Source organism: Anser brachyrhynchus, assembly GCF_964034855.1.
Source record: "Anser brachyrhynchus genome assembly, chromosome: 6".
NCBI classification, from domain to species: Eukaryota; Metazoa; Chordata; class Aves; order Anseriformes; family Anatidae; genus Anser; species Anser brachyrhynchus.
In genome coordinates, this window is record NC_137700.1 from 3,335,407 (window position 1) to 3,359,005 (window position 23,599).

A 23,599-nucleotide genomic window follows, 5' to 3' on the forward strand; every position below is an offset into this window, starting at 1 on the left:
GACAGGTTTCACAGTTCAAGAGCTGTGCAAGACGCTGTTTAGTGAGCCAGCACAGGCTGCTAACATTCATTACCACAGAGCCAGCTCACATTCCCTGACACTCAATCTAACTTTGTTTCACAGTGAACGCTAGGACCTGCAGCAACCTGCTGCTGCCTTCCACTCCAAATCATTCTCCACAGCTCCTTGCTTCAGCTCACCACTACTTACTGGGCATGTCTTTTCACTTCTGCCAATATGAATATTTCAGCATGCAGCTACACGCCTAGGAAGCTTGACAAGCCATGGTGCAGACAATGCTACGAGAAAAGTCCAATATCAGCTAATAGCCACTCTTCTTAGATTTCCAAAACAGATGTAACGTTTTCAAGTTTGGGATTATTTCCGTGCACCAGTTGTTTAAACAAAATGAAGCAACAACAACAACAACGAAGCTGCGTCTCCTTATTTCTAAATGAAGTTAAAAGATAACTTATGCTCTAAGTCATGCAATACATAAAACTAATATCTAGCATTAAGACATAATTAGTTAATAATCTCACTCGCTACATTTGTAGCAATTCTCTCCATCCAGCTCTTCAGGTTTCACAAATAGTTCTAGAGCTCTGGTAACAGATGAAACCGCCTAGAGGAGCGAGAGAGAAGAGCGTAAAGTCACTGTAAATTCAAAATTCCAGAGACGCACTAGGAGTTTATAAGAGAACCTGACTAATACATACTTAAGCGATCTACTATGAGCACTGTCAAGAAGGAGGCAGAAAGAGCATGCTCAGCGTTTACCTCACCTGGAAGTCATTTTACTTTGAAACAAATCATTTTCCAGTAACGCAGACAGCATCTATAGTGTGCTTTGTCATCAATACTGGCAACAAATCCAGCAGTCTAACAATTAGATGTATATTGAGGTAGAACAACAAAGAAGTTTTGACAGTATCATAATTTGTGCAGACATAAAATTCTTTCCGCTTAAACCCAATGCAAATTTGGAGACTCTTTACATGGCTTCCATCAGCGCATTCCTCTATATTCTTAAACCTATAATAGCAGGGAAAAAAAGAAAAAGACAAAAAAAAAAACAAAAAGGAGAAAAAAAGCAGGATTTTTACATAGTACATATTTTTACATATTACATAGTTTACATATCCCTCCACATGCTGTTCTGAATAATAGCCAAAATATTCATAGCCACTGTATTTGTTCTCCCCACACAGCTGAAAAAACAACATTTGAAACATATTTTTCAAAACATATTTTAATATCCAGCAGACTGTTCAGTCATCAAGCATTTAAAGACTGTTTTAGATAATCTCTAGATTAATCTAAAAGGAATCCCATAAACATGCTGCAGCCGCTTACCTTTAATATACTCGCTGGATGCGATGTTTCTTCCTTTCACCTGCACTGGAAGGCTTCCCTTCCTTGTGAGGTTGTTTACTGCCCTCACTTCTGCATTGCTCTCATAAAGAGCCATCTGGAGGATGGGATTCTTCCTTCTTCTCCCGGGTTTTCTTCTGGAAACGAGGATCTAAGTGTTCCAAGAAGCCTTTCACTTTCCTGATGTTTCTCCTTTTTCTTCTTTTTGTTACGCTTGCGATTGGCATTGTCAAAGTGGAGCGCAGAGAAATACAAATCATAAAGTCTGAAAGAAACATGCAAGTTAAAAAGAGAAAAAAAGATGTGGCACTTGTTGCATACAGAAAACTTTATTTATTTTACCACAGGCGATGATTTGCCGCATGTCAGCTATTTTGTGGTACTTTGTGCACATGTAACTTCCTTTAGATGCAGCAAACTTAAGCCCTCAGATTGAAGGACCATAGGTCCTGGTTGGTACACAGATCATTAACAATGGTTAGCTCTGGAATATGTGCAAGTAAAAAAAAAAAAATATTTTAACCTAATCCAGAATGGTGTGCAGATGTGATTCGAACTACGTGGTCCAAAGCTAGTGCTCTGACACAATTCAGCAATACCTTTCCTGTCTTCACTGATCAACCTAATGATCCCCAGTCATGATCCCCAGCCAGATTATGCTATCTAAATAACTCAGAAACTATGAAAAAAAAAACAAAACATGAGAAGCACCCAGAAAAGAATTAGGAAAAAAAATGCTGATTAGGCTGGAATCCCTGCTTACTTGGAATCCTTCTCTCCCTGTTTATCTTCAGACTTCTTTTTCTTCTAGAACTTCTTATATTTTTTCATGTTTTCACCACCTAAAACCTCCTTTTCTACCTTTCTGCGTTGCCTTTCTATTTCACTTTCACTACCTTCTGCACGAGTATATTGTCTTTTTCTGTTTCCTTCTTTTGCCTTTTTCTGGCGACAGTTCTCCAAATGAGCTGACACAGGTGGAAGTGCATGTCTCTCACGCGAATGTTTTCCAGAATGTTGCTGAGCTACTGAGCAACGATGTGAGTCTGCTCTGGGTGTGCTAAAGTGATGTACATCTTCCTCTCTCAAGAGGGAACCGTGAGGCCATCTGCTTTTGTAATGATAACGCTTATGTGACCTGCTGGAGTAAGTCTGAGTCAATTTGTCAAAGTCTTTATCACCGTGAGAGAACTTTCTCTCTCTACTGTCTCCTGCTGCATGAGGTGAATAGTAATCCTTGTAATAGCTACATTTTTCCCATTTCCGTGGTTCATCTTGATAGTATCTTTCTCTGCTCCAACTTCTTTCCCCTTTGGAATGGTAATATCTAGCGCTATCTTGTTCTGATCTTCCTCTGCTTCGAGATCTGTACTTTGAATATTTTACTGGTCTTCTGCCATTATCAGGGCTGTTCCTTTCACTATGGGAAGATCTGTACCTGCTTCCCTCCCAATACTCCTGCTTGTGACGCTTTTGCTTAACAACTTCCACACTCCGAGAGCACCTTCTCTTGCTGGAATGACCATCTTTTTGACTCTCCTTCTCTTCAGTAGGAGAATGTTCCCTCTTTCTCTGGTAACGCTCTTTGTCAGATTTTTTAGTCTCGTCCTTTGTATCTTGGCATCTATCTGTAACAGCTAAGGAGGAAAGGTTCTTAGAACTACATTCACTGTCAGACTTTAGAGGGGAAGTTTGCCGCAATTTCTCACCAGTCTCAGAAGACTCTTTGATGTAGAAAACATTTTCTTCTGAAATCAGTTCATGTTCTTTTGATCTTCTTGGTTTCTCCTTGTCTCCACGGTCATCACATTGGTACTGTTCAAGGTATTCATCATTCTCAGTAGATTTCGGAGGTCCCGGGACACTGCACAAAATAAAAACACGTTTCCGTCTCCCTCCACCTGCTGCTCTGAGAAAAAAGGGGTGGGGGCGACGGGGGAACAGCCAATGTTTCTCCAGATAATGGAGAAAAATGGAAAAACATTCTATGAAGAAACACAAGTTCTCCGCGAGGCACCAGCCTGCATCAGAGTGCTATGCACAGTGTCGATCATTAGTTCTGTTCGCAACACTGGCCATACAGTACGGAATTCTACTGATTTAAATCCTTCCATTAAATAGTATTAGTAGACAGATAAAACCGCCATGAACTTCCATAAAATCTTGTCTTAATCAGACTGTGCTCATTTTACCTTCTTTCCTCTGACAAGCTGTTCAGCTGGCTGGCCGTGAGGGATTCCATGATGACTTCTCGAGGGACTGGAGGCATAGCTCCAGGCATCTGCAACTAAAACGCACAAGTCAGCAGACAGAAAAAATACCATTTGTGCTGAGGACTAGTCTTCTCAGAATTTCTACATTAAATGCTAAGCAAGATCGCTTTGTGTTGTATGCATTATCTACACTTCAAAGATAACGCCAACTCACCTCCCAAAATCTACTTTATGAAACTTAAGAATTTTTATCTCAGCTCAGCTTAAGCTGACAAGTTCTAATGTCAGCTCAGCTCTGCAAATTCTAATGGCATAGTATCACAAAGGGTTACGATCAAATTTGTGCTGTGTTTTCTCAGCATTTCGCCTGAATTAGGAACATGATAAACACTCCCGAATACATCGTGGGTGAGAAATTCTCGATGGAGCAAACTACTATGTTTCAAGCAATCCGTTTGTTTTAGAAAAGAACATCTCACAAGGTTTAACAGGTTCAACTTGGCAAGTGGAATCATCAAGTTTCAGTCCGTTTTCTTTAGATTCATGAACTAAACTAATAGCACCATTCAGTGAATCAGTGTTTGGCAGCTCATGCTGGGATCTTCCTTCATCAGCATTCTGACAGGAAGAATGGGAATTCTGCAATGTACGGACTACCTTTCCAACCAAAATTCCACATTGCATTGCAATTCCTTTTAAATAAGCCCTTTGACTCCTCCTCAGATTTTCCTGAAGATTCTGCACCGTAAGGGACTGTGTTATCAGAGCTGAGTTTAGGATTTCCATTCACCTTTGGCTCCACAAAAATTTCAGCAGAAACTCTTTTTTTTTTTTTTTGTATTTGTATTTGCTTCATTTGCTTTACCGAATTTGTGATTGTGGATGAAGGAACAGCCTTGTAGAGATCTTCATCCTCCACAGCACTGCTAAGACAGTCAGGCTGTGACACAGTCTGACGAGCAGGCAATTTATTGTGAATACTGATGGTGATCTTCTGGTTTTTTGACGTATCAGTAATTGAAGGCCTGGTAATCGCCTGTTCTTGAACACAGGCCATTGGTGGTGCTGAAGATGGCCTTTTTAGGGTGACACCAGTGGTATTTGCATCCTCTTTTATGGATCCATTTCCATTTAAACGACTTGAATTCTGTATTTAAAAAGAAGAAATTGCAAGACGGGTTAATGGAAACACTCCATTTAACATTTTTAAACATGTCATTCTCCTACTAAGTATTTCTACAAATGGTCTTAACACCTAAAAAGCAAAAAACACTGCCCTTAAAAGATAAATGCAAGTCCCATAAGTGTATTTAATTCCTGCTTTTGGTTTACTGCATATTGATATCAAATTAACATCATTTTTGAAAACCATCCAAACAACTTAACATTGCCTAAAGCTATTCCCAAATATATTTAGTTTCCCCTTTAAACATACCCCAAAAAGCCTGGAATAATTGTTCTGGTGCTCAGGAATAAGACAATTTGGTTTCCCTGTCTTAGCTAAAGTGACGTCGATAGGAAAAACAAGTCCTCTTTTAAATGATTCGAGGATTAGTACACTCTACTTAAATTGTCAAAGAGCGTAGCTCTCTGTGCTTTACAAAGCTGTCTAGGAGGTATAAACAATGGAGTCGCATGGCTGCGCAATTCAGCAGTAACCACTGTTTGAATGACTCTGGCTGTAGCATGAGGGCTGTGAAGACAGCTGCAGCGTGGGAAGGAAAACAAAACAAAGATGCCAAAAACCAAACAAAAAACCCCACACCAAACCCCAAACCCACTGTCCGTTTGGTGCCATTATCTGCCCTCCCGCTTCCCTAAATTACCTTAATCATATGAGGAGGAAGTCGTGGTCCCAGAAATCCAGCCTGCTTACTGTTAGCCCCCCGCTGACCAGGGGGGAATGAACAGGGATAAGACGGTGCTGCTAAGTAAAAAGCACGTTCTCCGAGCGTCAAATCATAGCGCCTTCAGAAAAGAGCAGTGATCTCAGTTTAGTTTTTCTTTCGGCCTACTCTTGGATTAAATCCCATCCTATAATTTTATAGGAACAGTTCATACGATATGGAAGCCTTCTCTACAGAAGACTTAGCCAAGACTACAAACTGAAAAGTAGGTAACAGTCTTCCTACTATGACTATCACTTTCAGAGCAATAATTCATTCTTACACCACAGATGGCCTTCATTTCTCTCCTTCTCTAAATTAGCCAGCTACAGATAACACATATACAGCAATTTACACAAGTGCTGCAGTTTAAGGCCAAGCAACAAAAGATAATAAATGACAGAGAATTTCAGGTTAGACAGAACTGAATTAGAGAAATAATCATCTTTTCCTGGGAGAGAAAGAAAAACACTTGCAAAAAGAAAAGTATCAATAACAGGAGAGTAAATCTCTTCTGAACACATTTGAATACTTGTTATTACCTGATATAAAAAAGTAAGTAAGCTTGCTGACCAAGAACTCTTTTAATGTCAGTACGGACTACTTTTGCATCATTCATCTGATACCAAAGTCCATTACCAGCCTGCAAATAAAGACAACGATATCTTCAGATGAATTGCATGTTTTCCAAATGAAATCACAGATAGCAATAAAATACACACGTGTCAAATAAACATATAATGAAATCTTTTTCCCTAGAAACAGTACTACTAGTAACACTTGAACTGGTTTGCCAGCACAACCTTTACCCTGTTAGAAATGATGTTGACTTCTACCTTTATGTAGCATACATAGTGTCCTGAGCGACAGTTGATACCATGATGCACCAGCACCGCATATAAGGCATAGATGAGTGGTTCTCCACTTGATTGAGACATGTAGGCTCGGAGGTCCAAATACTCAGGATATTTTACTTCCTAAAGAGAGACCAAGAAGATAGAAAAATTATATCAGAGTACTTCGCGGACTAGCCAGAGAAAAACACTTCCAAAAAACAGAGACTGGAATTATATGAATATATCTCTTGATTCACTAAAAATAAGTCTTCCCATAAGCAACGTTTAATACTAGAAGTTGCAGACAACTGTTTTCTGATGAATTAGCCTTCTCAGAGGAAAGTATATGCTTCTTGTCAAGCAGGAACTTTACTGATATTAAGAGAAAGAATAAGCCATAGTCGTTAGTCTACAATTATTGTCTGAAAATATTAACAACTTTCAGCTTTGGGGGATGTCCCATTACATGATGACAAAGTTGCATTACAGCGGGAAATATACCTTGTTGATCTTTCCACCTGTGAAATCTGCAAATCTTTTCAGTGATATTGTGAGAACGTTGGAAGAACGGTGTATGGTAAATCTCTTGGATGCAGGAACCATCTTTTTACACCTTAAAAACAAGCAGAGACAAGTGTTTGAAAGCATCATCTTTTTTGCCCCCAAAACAAACTCGTTTTAATGTCTCATGCATGCTTATGCTATTTGAATGATATTTACTTGCATCATATGTTTGGTTTTTTCTTTTCATAAACCCATGCACTGCATGTCACGTTTGTTAATACAGAGAAGAAGGTAAGTTTTACCAACAACTCAGAGCACAGCGGGAACAGGAATCTCTCACGAAAGCGTATTACCAGGGAGTTATAAAATATAAACAAAAAATAGTAAAAATGAGTTATATATAAGACTAATAACAGTTATCAGCAATGGAAAAAGTACTGTACATGTGCAAGGCCTTTCCTTTTAAGCTCACAAAAAGACGGAAAATTCTGGCTTTAAGTGTGACTGAACCGATCACACCTCAAAGAGCACATTAAGGAAGGACCATGCAATTCAGATGTGAGGTGCTATTACAGTTCTTTCTCTTCCTCAGACATCACTTATGAGAATCCTGAATACGCTGCATGTTGCTTTCTAGGATCCGCAGGCCAAGACGAACCTGGGATTAAATTGCTTTAATAACCTATTGGACGCTCTTGATTCGACACCCTAATTTCCTTAGTATCCAACAACAAGAAGTGGATACTGCATTTTTCATTTAGAGGGGTCAGGCATGAATTCTACAGAACTGAGCCGGGCACTCTGTGCTTTTCTGAGGGGACGTTTGACTAACAGCTTGTTTTGCCAAACCATCTTATGCAAATGTTCAATTGTTTCTCACATACGTAGAAACATCTTACATATTGATCAGCACAGAGAGCGCCTGAACTCAACAGGCTTTCCCTGTGCACGGGTTAGGCTTAAGGGAGCTCATTTCGGACATTAGTCCACATCGACAGGTTTCACAGTTCAAGAGCTGTGCAAGACGCTGTTTAGTGAGCCAGCACAGGCTGCTAACATTCATTACCACAGAGCCAGCTCACATTCCCTGACACTCAATCTAACTTTGTTTCACAGTGAACGCTAGGACCTGTAGGAACCTGCTGCTGCCTTCCACTCCAAATCATTCTCCATAGCTCCTTGCTTCAGCTCACCACTACTAGAAAATGAAGCAACAACAACAACAACAAAGCTGCGTCTCCTTATTTCTAAATGAAGTTAAAGGATAACTTACGCTCTAAGTCATGTAATATATAAAACTAATATCTAGTATTAAGACATAATTAGTAATAATCTTACTCGCTACATTTATAGCAATTCTCTCCATCCAGCTCTTCAGGTTTCACAAATAGTTCTAGAGCTCTGGTAACAGATGAAACCGCCTAGAGGAGCGAGAGAGAAGAGCGTAAAGTCACTGTAAATTCAAAATTCCAGAGACGCACTAGGAGTTTATAAGAGAACCTGACTAACACATACTTAAGCGATCTACTATGAGCACTGTCAAGAAGGAGGCAGAAAGAGCATGCTCAGCGTTTACCTCACCTGGAAGTCATTCTACTTTGAAACAAATCATTTTCCAGTAACGCAGACAGCATCTATAGTGTGCTTTGTCATCAATACTGGCAACAAATCCAACAGTCTAACAATTAGACGTATATTGAGGTAGAACAACAAAGAAGTGTGACAGTATTATACTTTGCGCAGCAATAAAATTCTTTCCCCTTAAACCCAATGCAGACGTGGAGACTATTTACAGGGGTTCCACAGAAGGACAAAGTCCAATCCACTTTCTAACCACCACCAAGCTCTTATATTTTAACATTGTACGTGGTTTGGTTTTTTAAGTTAAACAAGTTTAATTTAGAAAGTTATACATGTACTTAAACATCATGAATTATATTTACAAAACCTCCTACCTTTACATCCAAAGTGATATCAAGAAATGCCTCATATGTATCCGAAACTGCTTTGCAATTCAAGCACTTCACTGGAAGCAAAATATAAATGCTTAACAACACGTGAAGGAGACTAACTGTCCACATTCAAGTTGTCGATAGATACTACTTCAGACAAACTACAGACTGCTTTACTACCGACAAAAGACACAGATCAGTTCTAAGGACAGGAATATTTTTAAAAGTACCTCTTGATCTTAGAAATCCTCCAAATATTTGATGAATGATGGTGGTAGCTTGAGAAGATCTGTCCAATCTGGAAATAAATTATAATCAGACCTCAGAAGATTTAAGGCACACAGTTAACTCTTCAAAGAGTTTTATGAAAACCAAGGATGACCTAGACTTTCAGTTTTGATAGTAAATAAAGGCCTAAAAGGTGCTAGAGAACGTATAAAAGTGAATTTGTTTATGCTTACTTGGTGCTTCCATTCAAGCACGCTTCCTGCATAGCATCAACAGTATAGCGCAAGAACTCGTGTGTGTCTTCTTGACTGCCAAAACGGAAATGTTGTCCTATTCCTAAATAAGAAGATGATAGTATTCACCTCATTTAAAAATGAAGTAATTCTCCTGTTTCTAAAATCTCTCTTCTTTACAGTGTTAAAACCATTTATACACATCAAATAATTATTTGAAGATTACAAGATGCTGAAAAAGAAACACATCTGAAGCCACTTACGACTGAGATTATTGATAACACGCGTAGGCTCGATGGCATCAACAGTGCAACGCAGGGCCTGGTTAATGTGAGTCTCCATCGTGCACATCATGCAAAAATCTTGTTCACGACCTGAAGAGTGAAAGAAGAAAGCATCCCAGTCTAGCGAAACAGACATAACTACAAACAAACATATAAGTAACATTTAAACTATAGATACAATATCCACTCTCCTTGTCCCAACAGTCTCCTAACATTTCATTTCACACAACTTTATAGAATAAAAATATCCATTAAGCCTGTATTCAAGTGCATTTTGTGATGAGAAATCTAAAAGACTACTGCAAAGTCACGTTTGTAAAGGCTGACAGGAATGTGAACTCCACAGGTTGCAAAATGTATGAGGAAAGAATATTTGACCTTGATGATACAGCATTAAGAGAACGTGGGTTATTTTCAGCACTCTCTGAGCTCACTGCACTGCATCCCCAGTGGTGCCAGTGCACTCTCTGGACTCACTGCACTGCATCCCCAGTGGTGCCAGTGCACTCTCTGGACTCACTGCACTGCATCCCCAGTGGTGCCCGTGCACTCTTTGGACTCACTGCACTGCATCCCCAGTAGTGCCAGTGCACTCTCTGGACTCACTGCACTGCATCCCCAGTGGTGCCAGTGCCCTCTGTGGACTCACTGCACTACATCCCCAGTGGGGCCAGTGCACTCTCTTGAGTCACTGCACTGCATCCCCAGTGGTGCCAGTGCACTCTCTGGACTCACTGCACTGCATCCCCAGTGGTGCCAGTGCACTCTCTGGACTCACTGCACTGCATCCCCAGTGGTGCCAGTGCACTCTCTGGACTCACTGCACTGCATACCCAGTGGTGCCAGTGACCTCTCTGGACTCACTGCACTGCATCCCCAGTGGTGCCAGTGCACTCTCGGGACTCACTGCACTGCATCCCCAATGGTGCCAGTGCACTCTTTGGACTCACTGCACTGCAACCCCAGTGGTGCCAGTGCACTCTCTGGACTCACTGCACTGCATCCCCAGTGGTGCCAGTGCCCTCTGTGGACTCACTGCACTACATCCCCAGTGGGGCCAGTGCACTCTCTGGACTCACTGCAGTGCATCCCCAGTGGTGCCAGTGCACTCTCTTGAGTCACTGCACTGCATCCCCAGTGGTGCCAGTGCACTCTCTGGACTCACTGCAGTGCATCCCCAGTGGTGCCAGTGCACTCTCTGGACTCACTCCACTGCATCCCCAGTAGTGCCAGTGCACTGTCTGGACTCACTGCACTGCATCCCCAGTGGTGCCAGTGCCCTCTCTGGACTCACTGCAGTGCATCCCCGGTGGTGCCAGGGCACTCTCTGGACTCACGGCACTGCATCCCCAGTGGTGCCAGTGCACTCTCTGGACTCACTGCACTGCATCCCCAGTGTTGCCTGTGACCTCTCTGGACTCACTGCACTGCATCCCTAGTGGTGACAGTGCACTCTCTGGACTCACTGCACTGCATCCCCAGTGGTGCCAGTGCACTCTCTGAGCTCACTGCACTGCATCCCCAGTGGTGCCAGTGCACTCTCTGGACTCACTGCACTGCATCCCCAGTGGTGCCAGTGCACTCTCTGGACTCACTGCACTGCATCCCCAATGGTGCCAGTGCACTCTCTGGACTCACTGCAGTGCATCCCCAGTGGTGCCAGTGCACTCTCTGGACTCACTGCACTGCATCCCCAGTGGTGCCAGTGCACTCTCTGGAAGCACGGCACTGCATCCCCGGTGGTGCCAGTGCGCTCTCTGGACTCATTTCACTGCATCCCCGGTGGTGCCAGTACGCTCTCTGGACTCACCGCACTGCATCCCCAGTGGTGCCAGTGCACTCTCTGGACTCACTGCAGTGCATCCCCACTGGTGCCAGTGCACTCTCTGGAATCACTGCACTGCACCCCCAGTGGTGCCAGTGCACTCTCTGGACTCACAGCACTGCATCCCCACTGGTGCCAGTGCACTCTCTGGACTCACTGCACTGCATCCCCAGTGGTGCCAGTGCACACTCTGGACTCACGGCACTGCATCCCCAGTGGTGCCAGTGCACTCTCTGGACTCACTGCACTGCATCCCCAGTGGTGCCAGTGCCCTCTGTGGACTCACTGCACTGCATCCCCAGTGGTGCCAAGGCACTCTCTGGACTCACTGCACTGCATTGCCATTGGTGCCAGTGCACTCTCTGGACTCACTGCAGTGCATCCCCAGTGGTGCCAGTGCACTCTCTGGACTCACGGCACTGCATCCCCAGTGGTGCCAGTGCACTCTCTGGACTCACTGCACTGCATCCCCAGTGGTGCCAGTGCACTCTCTGGACTCACTGCACTGCATCCCCACTGGTGCCAGTGCACTCTCTGGACTCACTGCACTGCATCCCCAGTGGTGCCAGGGCACTCTCTGGACTCACTGCACTGCATCCCCAGTGGTGCCAGTGACCTCTCTGGACTCAGTGCAGTGCATTCCCAGTGGTGCCAGTGCACTCTCTGGACTCACCGGGGTGCATCCCAAATAGTGCCAGTGCCATCTCTGGACTCACTGCAGTGCATCCCCAGTGGTGCCAGTGCGCTCTCTGGACTCACCGCACTGCATCCCCAGTGGTGCCAGTGCACTCTCTGAACTCACTGCACTGCATCCCCAGTGGTGCCAGTGCACTCTCTGGACTCATTTCACTGCATCCCTAGTGGTGCCAGTGCACTCTCTGGACTCACAGCACTGCATCCCCAGTGGTGCCAGTGCACTCCCTGGACTCACTGCACTGCATCACCAGTGGTGCCAGTGCACTCTCTGAGCTCACTGCACTGCATCCCCAGTGGTGCCAGTGCACTCTCTGAGCTCACTGCACTGCATTCCCAGTGGTGCCAGTGCACTCTCTGGACTCACTGCACTGCATCCCCAATGGTGCCAGTGCACTCTTTGGACTCACTGCAGTGCATCGCGAGTGGTGCCACTGCACTCTCTGGACTCACTGCACTGCATCCCCAGTGGTGCCGGGGCAATCTCTGGACTCACTGCAGTGAATCCCCAGTGGTGCCAGTGCACTCTCTGGACTCACTGCACTGCATCCCCAGTGGTGCCAGTGCACTCTCTGGACTCACTGCGCTGCATCCCCAGTGGTGCCAGTGCACTCTCTGGACTCACTGCACTGCATCCCCAGTGGTGCCAGTGCGCTCTCTTGAGTCACTGCAGTGCATCCCCAGTGGTGCCAGTGCACTCCCTGGACTCACTGCATTGCATCCCAGGTGGTGCCAGTGCACTCTCTGGACTCCCTGCAGTGCATCCCCAATCGTTCCAGTGCACTCTCTGGATTCACTGCACTGCATCCCCAGTGGTGCCACTGCAATCTCTGGTCTCACTGCAGTGTATCCTCAGTGGTGCCAGTGCACTCTCTGGACTCATTGCACCACATCCCCAGTGGTGCCAGTGCACTCTCTGGACTCACTGCAGTGCACCCCAGTGGTACCAGTGCACTCTCTGGACTCACTGTAGTGCATCCCCAGTGGTGCCAGTGCACTCTCTGGACTCACTGCACTGCATCCCCAGTGGTGCCATTGCACTCTCTGGACTCACTGCACTGCATCCCAGTGGTGACAGTGCACTCTCTGGACCTGCCGGGGTGCATCCCCAGTGGTGCCAGTGCACTCTCTGGACTCACCGGGGTGCATCCCCAGTGGTGCCAGTGCACTCTCTGGACTCACTGCACTGCATACCCAGTGGTGCCAGTGACCTCTCTGGACTCACTGCACTGCACCCCCAGTGGTGCCAGTGCACTCTCTGGACTCACCGCACGGCATCCCCAGTGGTGCCAGTGCACTCTCTGGACTCACTGCACTGCATCCCCAGTGGTGCCAGTGCGCTCTCTTGAGTCACTGCAGTGCATCCCCAGTGGTGCCAGTGCACTCTCTGGACTCACTCCATTGCATCCCCAGTAGTGCCAGTGCACTCTCTGGACTCACTGCAGTGTATCCCCAGTGGTGCCAGTGCACTCTCTGGACTCACTGCAGTGAATCCCCAGTGGTGCCAGTGCACTCTCTGGACTCACTGCAGTGCATCCCCAGTGGTGCCAGTGCACTCTCTGGACTCACTGCGCTGCATCCCCAGTGGTGCCAGTGCACTCTCTGGACTCACTGCGCTGCATCCCCAGTGGTGCCAGTGCACTCTCTGGACTCACTGCACTGCATCCCCAGTGGTGCCAGTGCGCTCTCTTGAGTCACTGCAGTGCATCCCCAGTGGTGCCAGTGCACTCCCTGGACTCACTGCATTGCATCCCAGGTGGTGCCAGTGCACTCTCTGGACTCCCTGCAGTGCATCCCCAATCGTTCCAGTGCACTCTCTGGATTCACTGCACTGCATCCCCAGTGGTGCCACTGCAATCTCTGGTCTCACTGCAGTGCATCCTCAGTGGTGCCAGTGCACTCTCTGGACTCATTGCACCACATCCCCAGTGGTGCCAGTGCACTCTCTGGACTCACTGCAGTGCATCCCCAGTGGTACCAGTGCACTCTCTGGACTCACTGTAGTGCATCCCCAGTGGTGCCCGTGCACTCTCTGGACTCACTGCACTGCATCCCCAGTGGTGCCAGGGCACTCTCTGGACTCACTGCACTGCATCCCAGTGGTGACAGTGCACTCTCTGGACCTGCCGGGGTGCATCCCCAGTGGTGCCAGTGCACTCTCTGGACTCACCGGGGTGCATCCCCAGTGGTGCCAGTGCACTCTCTGGACTCACTGCACTGCATACCCAGTGGTGCCAGTGACCTCTCTGGACTCACTGCACTGCACCCCCAGTGGTGCCAGTGCACTCTCTGGACTCACCGCACGGCATCCCCAGTGGTGCCAGTGCACTCTCTGGACTCACTGCACTGCATCCCCAGTGGTGCCAGTGCGCTCTCTTGAGTCACTGCAGTGCATCCCCAGTGGTGCCAGTGCACTCTCTGGACTCACTCCATTGCATCCCCAGTAGTGCCAGTGCACTCTCTGGACTCACTGCAGTGTATCCCCAGTGGTGCCAGTGCACTCTCTGGACTCACTGCAGTGAATCCCCAGTGGTGCCAGTGCACTCTCTGGACTCACTGCAGTGCATCCCCAGTGGTGCCAGTGCACTCTCTGGACTCACTGCGCTGCATCCCCAGTGGTGCCAGTGCACTCTCTGGACTCACTGCACTGCATCCCCAGTGGTGCCAGTGCACTCTCTGGACTCACTGCACTGCATCCCCAGTGGTGCCAGTGCGCTCTCTTGAGTCACTGCAGTGCATCCCCAGTGGTGCCAGTGCACTCCCTGGACTCACTGCATTGCATCCCAGGTGGTGCCAGTGCACTCTCTGGACTCCCTGCAGTGCAACCCCAATCGTTCCAGTGCACTCTCTGGATTCACTGCACTGCATCCCCAGTGGTGCCACTGCAATCTCTGGTCTCACTGCAGTGCATCCCCAGTGGTGCCAGTGACCTCTCTGGACTCACTGCAATGCACCCCCAGTGGTGCCAGTGCACTCTCTGGACTCACTGCACTGCATCCCCACTGGTGCAGGTGCACTCTCTGGACTCACTGCACTGCATCCCCAGTGGTGCCCGTGCACTCTCTGGACTCACTGCACTGCATCCCCAGTGGTGCCAGGGCACTCTCTGGACTCACTGCACTGCATCCCAGTGGTGACAGTGCACTCTCTGGACCTGCCGGGGTGCATCCCCAGTGGTGCCAGTGCACTCTCTGGACTCACCGGGGTGCATCCCCAGTGGTGCCAGTGCACTCTCTGGACTCACTGCACTGCATTCCCAGTGGTGCCAGTGACCTCTCTGGACTCACTGCAATGCACCCCCAGTGGTGCCAGTGCACTCTCTGGACTCACTGCACTGCATCCCCACTGGTGCAGGTGCACTCTCTGGACTCACTGCACTGCATCCCCAGTGGTGCCAGTGCACTCTCTGGACTCACTGCACTGCATCCCCAGTGGTGCCAGTGCACTCTCTGAGCTCACTGCACTGCATCCCCAGTGGTGCCAGTGCACTCTCTGGACTCACTGCACTGCATCCCCAGTGGTGCCAGTGCACTCTCTGGACTCACTGCAGTGCATCCCCAGTGGTGCCAGTGCACTCTCTGGACTCACTGCACTGCATCCCCAGTGGTGCCAGTGCACTCTCTGAGCTCACTGCACTGCATCCCCAGTGGTGACAGTGCACTCTCTGGACTCACCGGGGTGCATCCCCAGTGGTGCCAGTGCACTCTCTGGACTCACTGCAGTGCATCCCCAATCGTACCAGTGCAATCTCTGGTCTCACTGCAGTGCATCCCCAGTGGTGCCAGAGCACTCTCTGGACTCACTGCACTGCATCCCCATTGGTGCCAGTGCACTCTCTGGACTCACGGCACTGCATCCCCGGAGGTGCCAGTGCACTCTCTGGACTTGCCGGGATGCATCCCCAGTGGTGCCAGTGCACTCTCTGGACTCACCGGGGTGCATCCCCAGTGGTGCCAGTGCACTCTCTGGACTCACTGCAGTGCATCCCCACTGGTGCCAGTGCACTCTCTGGACTCACTGCACTGCACTCCCAGTGGTGCCAGTGCACTCTCTGGACTCACTGCACTGCATCCCCAGTGGTGCCAGTGCACTCTCTGGACTCACTGCAGTGCATCCCCAGTGGTGCCAGTGCACTCTCTGAGCTCACTGCACTGCATCCCCAGTGGTGACAGTGCACTCTCTGGACTCACCGGGGTGCATCCCCAGTGGTGCCAGTGCACTCTCTGGACTCACCGGGGTGCATCCCCAGTGGTGCCAGTGCACTCTCTGGACTCACTGCAGTGCATCCCCAATCGTACCAGTGCAATCTCTGGTCTCACTGCAGTGCATCCCCAGTGGTGCCAGAGCACTCTCTGGACTCACTGCACTGCATCCCCATTGGTGCCAGTGCACTCTCTGGACTCACGGCACTGCATCCCCGGAGGTGCCAGTGCACTCTCTGGACTTGCCGGGATGCATCCCCAGTGGTGCCAGTGCACTCTCTGGACTCACCGGGGTGCATCCCCAGTGGTGCCAGTGCACTCTCTGGACTCACTGCAGTGCATCCCCACTGGTGCCAGTGCACTCTCTGGACTCACTGCACTGCACTCCCAGTGGTGCCAGTGCACTCTCTGGACTCACTGCACTGCATCCCCACTGGTGCCAGTGCACTCTCTGGACTAACTGCACTGCATCCCCAGTGGTGCCAGTGCACACTCTGGACTCACGGCACTGCATCCCCAGTGGTGCCAGTGACCTCTCTGGACTCACTGCACTGCATCACTAGTGGTGCCAGTGCACTCTCTGGACTCATTGCAGTGCATCACCAGTGGTGCCAGTGCACTCTCTGAGCTCACTGCACTGCATCTCCAGTGGTGCCCGTGCACTCTCTGGACTCACTGCACTGCATCCCCAGTGGTGCCAGTGCACTCTCTGGACTCACTGCAGTGCATCCCCAGTCGTGCCAGTGCCCTCTCTGGACTCACTGCAGTGCATCCCCAGTGGTGCCAGTGCACTCTCTGGACTCACTGCACTGCATCCCCAGTGGTTCCAGTGCACTCTCTGGACTCACTGCACTGCATCCCCAGTGTTGCCAGTGACCTCTCTGGACTCACTGCACTGCATCCCTAGTGGTGACAGTGCACTCTCTGGACTCACTGCACTGCATCCCCAGTGGTGCCAGTGCACTCTCTGAGCTCACTGCACTGCATCCCCAGTGGTGCCAGTGCACTCTGTGGACTCACTGCACTGCATCCCCAGTGGTGCCAGTGCACTCTCTGGACTCACTGCACTGCATCCCCAATGGTGCCAGTGCACTCTTTGGACTCACTGCACTGCATCCCCAGTGGTGCCAGTGCACTCTCTGGACTCACTGCACTGCATCCCCAGTGGTGCCAGTGCCCTCTGTGGACTCATTGCACTACATCCCCAGTGGTGCCAGTGACCTCTCCTGAGTCACTGCACTGCATCCCCAATGCTGCCAGTGCACTCTCTGGACTCACTGCACTGCATCCCCAGTGGTGCCAGTGCACTCTCTGGACTCACTGCACTGCATCCCCAATGGTGCCAGTGCACTCTTTGGACTCACTGCACTGCATCCCCAGTGGTGCCAGTGCACTCTCTGGACTCACTGTACTGCATCCCCAGTGGTGCCAGTGCCCTCTGTGGACTCACTGCACTACATCCCCAGTGGTGCCAGTGACCTCTCCTGAGTCACTGCACTGCATCCCCAATGCTGCCAGTGCACTCTCTGGACACACTGCACTGCATCCCCAGTGGTGCCAGTGACCTCTCTGCACTCACAGCACTGCATTCCCAGTGGTGCCAGTGCACTCTCTGGACTCACAGGGGTGCATCCCCAATAGTGCCAGTGCCCTCTCTGGACTCACTGCAGTGCATCCCCAGTGGTGCTAGTGCACTCTCTGGACTCACCGCACTGCATCCCCAGTGGTGCCAGTGCACTCTCTGGACTCACTGCACTGCATCCCCAGTGGTGCCAGTGACCTCTCTGGACTCACTGCACTGCATCACTAGTGGTGCCAGTGCACTCTCTGGACTCATTGCAGTGCATCACCAGTGGTGCCAGTGCACTCTCTGAGCTCACTGCACTGCATCTCCAGTGGTGCCCGTGCACTCTCTGGACTCACTGCACTGCATCACCAGTGGTGCCAGTGCACTCTCTGGACTCACTGCACTGCATCCCCAATGGTACCAGTGCACTCTTTGGACTCATTGCACTGCATCCCCAGTGGTGCCAGTGACCTCTCTGGACTCACTGCACTGCATCCCCAGTGGTGCCAGTGCCCTCTGTGGACTCACTGCACTACATCCCCAGTGGGGCCAGTGCACTCTCTTGAGTCACTGCACTGCATCCCCAGTGGTGCCAGTGCACTCTCTGGACTCACTGCACTGCATACCCAGTGGTGCCAGTGCCCTCTCTGGACTCACTGCACTGCATCCCCAGTGGTGCCAGTGCACTCTCTGGACTCACCGCACTGCATCCCCAGTGGTGCCAGTGCACTCTCTGGACTCACTGCACTGCATCCCCAGTGGTTCCAGTGCACTCTCTGGACTCACTGCACTGCATCCCCAGTGTTGCCCGTGACCTCTCTGGACTCACTGCACTGCATCCCTAGTGGTGCCAGTGCACTCTCTGGACTCACTGCACTGCATCCCCAGTGGTGCCAGTGCACTCTCTGAGCTCACTGCACTGCATCCCCAGTGGTGCCAGTGCACTCTCTGGACTCACTGCACTGCATCCCCAGTGGTGCCAGTGCACTCTCTGGACTCACTGCACTGCATCCCCAATGGTGCCAGTGCACTCTTTGGACTCACTGCACTGCATCCCCAGTGGTGCCAGTGCACTCTCTGGACTCACTGCACTGCATCCCCAGTGGTGCCAGTGCCCTCTGAGGACTCACTGCACTACATCCCCAGTGGTGCCAGTGACCTCTCCTGAGTCACTGCACTGCATCCCCAATGCTGCCAGTGCACTCTCTGGACTCACGGCACTGCATCCCCAGTGGTGCCAGTGCACTCTCTGGACTCACTGCACTGCATCCCCAATCGTACCAGAGCAATCTCTGGTCTCACTGCAGTGCAACCCCAGTGGTGCCAGTGCACTCTCTGGACTCACCGGGGTGCATCCCCAATAGTGCCAGTGCCCTCTCTGGACTCACTGCACTGCATCCCTAGTGTTGCCAGTGCACTCTCTGAGCTCACTGCACTGCATCCCCAGTGGTGCCAGTGCACTCTCTGGACTCACTGCACTGCATCCCCACTGGTGCCAGTGCACTCTCTGGACTCACGGCACTGCATCCCCAGTGGTGCCAGTGCACTCTCTGGACTCACTGCACTGCATCCCCAGTGGTGCCAGTGCACTCTCTGGACTCACTGCACTGCATTCCCAGTGGTGCCAGTGCACTCTCTGGACTCACTGCACTGCATCCCCAATGGTGCCAGTGCACTCTTTGGACTCACTGCAGTGCATCCCGAGTGGTGCCACTGCACTCTCTGGACTCACTGCACTGCATCCCCAGTGGTGCCGGGGCAATCTCTGGACTCACTGCAGTGCATCCCCAGGGGTGCCAGTGCCCTCTGTGGACTCACTGCACTACATCCCCAGTAGGGCCAGTGCACTCTCTGCACTCACTGCACTGCATCCCCAGTGGTGCCAGTGAACTCTCTGGACTCACTGCACTGCATCCCTAGTGGTGCCAGTGCACTCTCTTGAGTCACTGCACTGCATCCCCAGTGGTGCCAGTGCACTCTCTGGACTCACTGCACTGCATCCCCACTGGTGCCAGTGCACTCTCTGGACTCACTGCAGTGCATCCCCAATCGTACCAGTGCAATCTCTGGTCTCACTGCAGTGCATCCCCAGTGGTGCCAGTGCACTCTCTGGACTCACTGCACTGCATCCCCAGTGGTGCAAGTGCACTCTCTGGACTCACGGCACTGCATCCCCGGTGGTGCCAGTACACTCTCTGGACTCACTGCACGGCATCCCCAGTGGTGCCAGTGCGCTCTCTGGACTCACGGCAGTGCATCCCCAGTGGTGCCAGTGCACTCTCTGGACTCACCGCACTGCATCCCCAGTGGTGCCAGTGCACTCTCTGGACTCACTGCACTGCATCCCCAGTGGTTCCAGTGCACTCTCTGGACTCACTGCACTGCATCCCCAGTGTTGCCCGTGACCTCTCTGGACTCACTGCACTGCATCCCTAGTGGTGCCAGTGCACTCTCTGGACTCACTGCACTGCATCCCCAGTGGTGCCAGTGCACTCTCTGAGCTCACTGCACTGCATCCCCAGTGGTGCCAGTGCACTCTCTGGACTCACTGCACTGCATCCCCAGTGGTGCCAGTGCACTCTCTGGACTCACTGCACTGCATCCCCAATGGTGCCAGTGCACTCTTTGGACTCACTGCACTGCATCCCCAGTGGTGCCAGTGCACTCTCTGGACTCACTGCACTGCATCCCCAGTGGTGCCAGTGCCCTCTGAGGACTCACTGCACTACATCCCCAGTGGTGCCAGTGACCTCTCCTGAGTCACTGCACTGCATCCCCAATGCTGCCAGTGCACTCTCTGGACTCACGGCACTGCATCCCCAGTGGTGCCAGTGCACTCTCTGGACTCACTGCACTGCATCCCCAATCGTACCAGAGCAATCTCTGGTCTCACTGCAGTGCAACCCCAGTGGTGCCAGTGCACTCTCTGGACTCACCGGGGTGCATCCCCAATAGTGCCAGTGCCCTCTCTGGACTCACTGCACTGCATCCCTAGTGTTGCCAGTGCACTCTCTGAGCTCACTGCACTGCATCCCCAGTGGTGCCAGTGCACTCTCTGGACTCACTGCACTGCATCCCCACTGGTGCCAGTGCACTCTCTGGACTCACGGCACTGCATCCCCAGTGGTGCCAGTGCACTCTCTGGACTCACTGCACTGCATCCCCAGTGGTGCCAGTGCACTCTCTGGACTCACTGCACTGCATTCCCAGTGGTGCCAGTGCACTCTCTGGACTCACTGCACTGCATCCCCAATGGTGCCAGTGCACTCTTTGGACTCACTGCAGTGCATCCCGAGTGGTGCCACTGCACTCTCTGGACTCGCTGCACTGCATCCCCAGTGGTGCCGGGGCAATCTCTGGACTCACTGCAGTGCATCCCCAGGGGTGCCAGTGCCCTCTGTGGACTCACTGCACTACATCCCCAGTAGGGCCAGTGCACTCTCTGCACTCACTGCACTGCATCCCCAGTGGTGCCAGTGAACTCTCTGGACTCACTGCACTGCATCCCTAGTGGTGCCAGTGCACTCTCTTGAGTCACTGCACTGCATCCCCAGTGGTGCCAGTGCACTCTCTGGACTCACTGCACTGCATCCCCACTGGTGCCAGTGCACTCTCTGGACTCACTGCAGTGCATCCCCAATCGTACCAGTGCAATCTCTGGTCTCACTGCAGTGCATCCCCAGTGGTGCCAGTGCACTCTCTGGACTCACTGCACTGCATCCCCAGTGGTGCAAGTGCACTCTCTGGACTCACGGCACTGCATCCCCGGTGGTGCCAGTACACTCTCTGGACTCACTGCACGGCATCCCCAGTGCTGCCAGTGCACTCTCTGGAGTCACAGCACTGCATCCCCACTGGTGCCAGTGCACTCTCTGGACTCACTGCACTGCATCCCCAGTGGTGACAGTGCACACTCTGGACTCACAGCACTGCATCCCCAGTGGTGCTAGTGCACTCTCTGGACCAACGGCACTGCCTCCCCAGTGGTGCCAGGGTACTCTCTGGACTCACTGCACTGCATCCCCAGTGGTGCCAAGGCACTCTCTGGACTCACTGCACTGCATTGCCATTGGTGCCAGTGCACTCTCTGGACTCATTGCAGTGCATCCCCAGTGGTGCCAGTGCACTCTCTGGACTCACGGCACTGCATCCCCAGTGGTGCCAGTGCACTCTCTGGACTCACGGCACTGCATCCCCAGTGGTGCCAGTGACCTCTCCTGAGTCACTGCACTGCATCCCCAGTGGTGCCAGTGCACTCTGTGGACTCACGGCACTGCATCCCCAGTGGTGCCAGTGCACTCTCTGGACTCACTGCACTGCATCCCCAATGGTGCCAGTGCACTCTTTGGACTCACTGCACTGCATCCCCAGTGGTGCCAGTGCACTCTCTGGACTCACTGCACTGCATCCCCAGTGGTGCCAGTGCCCTCTGTGGACTCACTGCACTACATCCCCAGTGGTGCCAGTGACCTCTCCTGAGTCACTGCACTGCATCCCCAGTGGTGCCAGTGCACTCTCTGGACTCACTGCACTGCATCCCCAGTGGTGCCAGTGCACTCTCTGGACTCACTGCACTGCATCCCCAATCGTACCAGTGCAATCTCTGGTCTCACTGCAGTGCAACCCCAGTGGTGCCAGTGCACTCTCTGGACTCACCGGGGTGCATCCCCAATAGTGCCAGTGCCCTCTCTGGACTCACTGCACTGCATCCCCAGTGTTGCCAGTGCACTCTCTGAGCTCACTGCACTGCATCCCCAGTGGTGCCAGTGCACTCTCTGGACTCACTGCACTGCATCCCCACTGGTGCCAGTGCACTCTCTGGACTCACGGCACTGCATCCCCAGTGGTGCCAGTGCACTCTCTGGACTCACTGCACTGCATCCCCAGTGGTGCCAGTGCACTCTCTGGACTCACTGCACTGCATCCCCTGTGGTGCCAGTGCACTCTCTGGACTTGCCGGGGTGCATCCCCAGTGGTGCCAGTGCACTCTTTGGACTCACTGCAGTGCATCCCGAGTGGTGCCACTGCACTCTCTGGACTCACTGCACTGCATCCCCAGTGGTGCCGGGGCAATCTCTGGACTCACTGCAGTGCATCCCAAGTGGTGCCAGTGCCCTCTGTGGACTCACTGCACTACATCCCCAGTAGGGCCAGTGCACTCTCTGCACTCACTGCACTGCATCCCCAGTGGTGCCAGTGAACTCTCTGGACTCACTGCACTGCATCCCTAGTGGTGCCAGTGCGCTCTCTTGAGTCACTGCACTGCATCCCCAGTGGTGCCAGTGCACTCTCTGGACTCACTGCACTGCATCCCCACTGGTGCCAGTGCACTCTCTGGACTCACTGCAGTGCATCCCCAATCGTACCAGTGCAATCTCTGGTCTCACTGCAGTGCATCCCCAGTGGTGCCAGTGCACTCTCTGGACTCACTGCACTGCATCCCCAGTGGTGCAAGTGCACTCTCTGGACTCACGGCACTGCATCCCCGGTGGTGCCAGTACACTCTCTGGACTCACTGCACGGCATCCCCAGTGGTGCCAGTGCGCTCTCTGGACTCACGGCAGTGCATCCACAGTGGTGCCAGTGCACTCTCTGGACTCACTGAAGTGACCCCACTGGTGCCAGTGACCTCTCTGGACTCACTGCACTGCATCACTAGTGGTGCCAGTGCACTCTCTGGACTCATTGCAGTGCATCACCAGTGGTGCCAGTGCACTCTCTGAGCTCACTGCACTGCATCTCCAGTGGTGCCCGTGCACTCTCTGGACTCACTGCACTGCATCACCAGTGGTGCCAGTGCAC

The 23,599-nt window shown here is 51.2% G+C and overlaps 1 pseudogene across 1 annotated transcript in view; it reads right to left on the reverse strand.

Moving 5' to 3' along the window:
* Positions 1-887: 887 nt before the first annotated feature.
* The window catches only part of LOC308196956 (ubiquitin carboxyl-terminal hydrolase 42-like), a 559,714-nt pseudogene continuing 537,002 nt past the window's right edge, over positions 888-23,599 (reverse strand). Inside the window, exons 4-16 of the transcript in view lie at positions 9,490-9,600; positions 9,227-9,329; positions 8,996-9,063; positions 8,769-8,839; positions 8,152-8,234; positions 6,811-6,922; positions 6,310-6,450; positions 6,016-6,116; positions 5,414-5,555; positions 4,026-4,734; positions 3,567-3,655; positions 2,138-3,238; positions 888-1,639 (exon numbers count right to left, since the gene is read on the reverse strand). The product of the transcript in view is annotated as a ubiquitin carboxyl-terminal hydrolase 42-like (transcript). The remainder of the gene's footprint in view (positions 1,640-2,137; positions 3,239-3,566; positions 3,656-4,025; positions 4,735-5,413; positions 5,556-6,015; positions 6,117-6,309; positions 6,451-6,810; positions 6,923-8,151; positions 8,235-8,768; positions 8,840-8,995; positions 9,064-9,226; positions 9,330-9,489; positions 9,601-23,599) is intronic.